Source organism: Tachyglossus aculeatus, unplaced genomic scaffold, assembly GCF_015852505.1.
Source record: "Tachyglossus aculeatus isolate mTacAcu1 unplaced genomic scaffold, mTacAcu1.pri scaffold_99_arrow_ctg1, whole genome shotgun sequence".
Classification (NCBI taxonomy): Eukaryota; Metazoa; Chordata; class Mammalia; order Monotremata; family Tachyglossidae; genus Tachyglossus; species Tachyglossus aculeatus.
The window spans coordinates 1,218,212-1,219,929 of NW_024045101.1; the positions used below are offsets into that span (position 1 = coordinate 1,218,212).

The 1,718-nt window shown below is 47.1% G+C and overlaps 1 pseudogene; it reads right to left on the minus strand.

Moving 5' to 3' along the window:
* Positions 1-223: 223 nt before the first annotated feature.
* LOC119924409 lies at positions 224-1,483 on the minus strand (annotated as a pseudogene).
* Positions 1,484-1,718: the final 235 nt, after the last annotated feature.

Consider the following 1,718-nt stretch of genomic DNA (forward strand, 5'->3'; position numbering starts at 1 on the left):
ACAGGGAACTTGTCTATCAATTCTGCTACATTTTAATCTTCTGATCAAGAAATTAATTTATCAATTACTCAGTTAATGCTATTTATTGATCCCTGACTTTCTAGAGTGTTAGGAATGCCAGGAAGGGAGTAGAGGGAAGGGAAAGGGAAAGCTCTAAACTGAGGACCATTTTCGCCTCCCTGAAGGAGAGCTCTCTGTACACAAACATGGCAAAGAGAGAGAATCAGTTCACCCCTGAAATGAAGTGGACGAGAAGATCTTCCCCATGGCGGCCTTCATGTCCTTGTTCCTCAGGCTGTAGATGAGGTGGTTGAGGGTGGGGGCCAGCACCATGTAGAACACGGACACCAGCAGGTCCAGCGTCGATGGAGAGGATGACTGTGGCTTCAGATGGGCAAACGAACCTGTGAAAAGAGACAGAGAGACTACGGCGAGGTGAGGCAGGCAGGTGGAGAAGGCTTTGGTCCGGCCCTCGTTGGCCGGCATCTTCAGCACCGCCAAGAAGATGTGGACATAAGACACGAGGATGGATACAAAGCAGCCTAAACACAAAATAACACTAAGGACAAGAACACATACCTCTGCTCTGGCCTTTCCAGGGCACATGAGTTTGAGCAACTGGGGGACTTCACAGAAGAACTGGTGCATGATGCGAGGAGCACAAAAGTGGGAGGAAAAGGTGGTGGCCGTGTGCATCAGCGAGTAGAGACCCCCGCTGAGCCAGGAGTCGGCGGTCATCTTCCCACAAACCTCTCGGTTCATGATGATGTCATAGCGCAAGGGGCAGCAGATGGCTGCGTAGCGGTCATATGGCACCGCTGTGAGGATGAAAACTTCTGAACTTCCAAAAACAATCATTAAAAGGAACTGTATAGCACATCCCAGGAAGGAGATGGATCTGCCATTTGTCAAAGAGTCGAAGATGCACTTGGGGACGGTGGTAGTGATGTAGCAGATATCTAAAAGCAGCTATGATGCTTTTATCTACAGTGATGTAGCAGATATCAGAGAAGCAGCGTGGCTCAGTGGAAAGAGCACGGGCTTTGAAGTCAGAGGTCACGGGTTCGTATCCCGACTCCGCCACATGTCTGCTGTGTGACCTTGGGCAAGTCACTTAACTTCTCTGAGCCTCAGTTACCTCGTCTGTAAAATGGGGATTAAGACTGTGAGCCCCACGTGGGACAACTTGATCACTTTGTATCCCCCCAAGCGCTTAGAACAGTGCTTTGCACATAGTAAGCGCTTAACAAATACCAACATTATTATTATTATTATTATTATCTAAAAGGGACAGATTCCTGAGGAAAATGTACATGGGAGTGTGGAGGCGCTGGTCGAGGACGGTGATGCCGACGATAAGGAGATTCCCCGTCAAGGCCACCAGGTAGACCAGGAAGAACAGCACGGCATGGACCAGCTGCAGCTACCAGACCTCTGAGTACCCCAGGAGGAGAAATTCCATCACCATAGAGATATTGGACATTTTCTACTTGAAGTTCCTGAGAATAATGTGGACAGGAAATGCGAAAGTGGTTAATTGGAATGTATTTAGAATTCCAGCTGATACTTAATTTGAAAACATACTATTCCTCAACTTCTCATTCATTCATTCATTCATTCATTAGATCGTATTTATTGAGTGCTTACTATGTGCAGAACACTGTACTAAGCGTTTGGAATGTACAATTCAGCAATAGAAACAATCCTTGCTTACACCG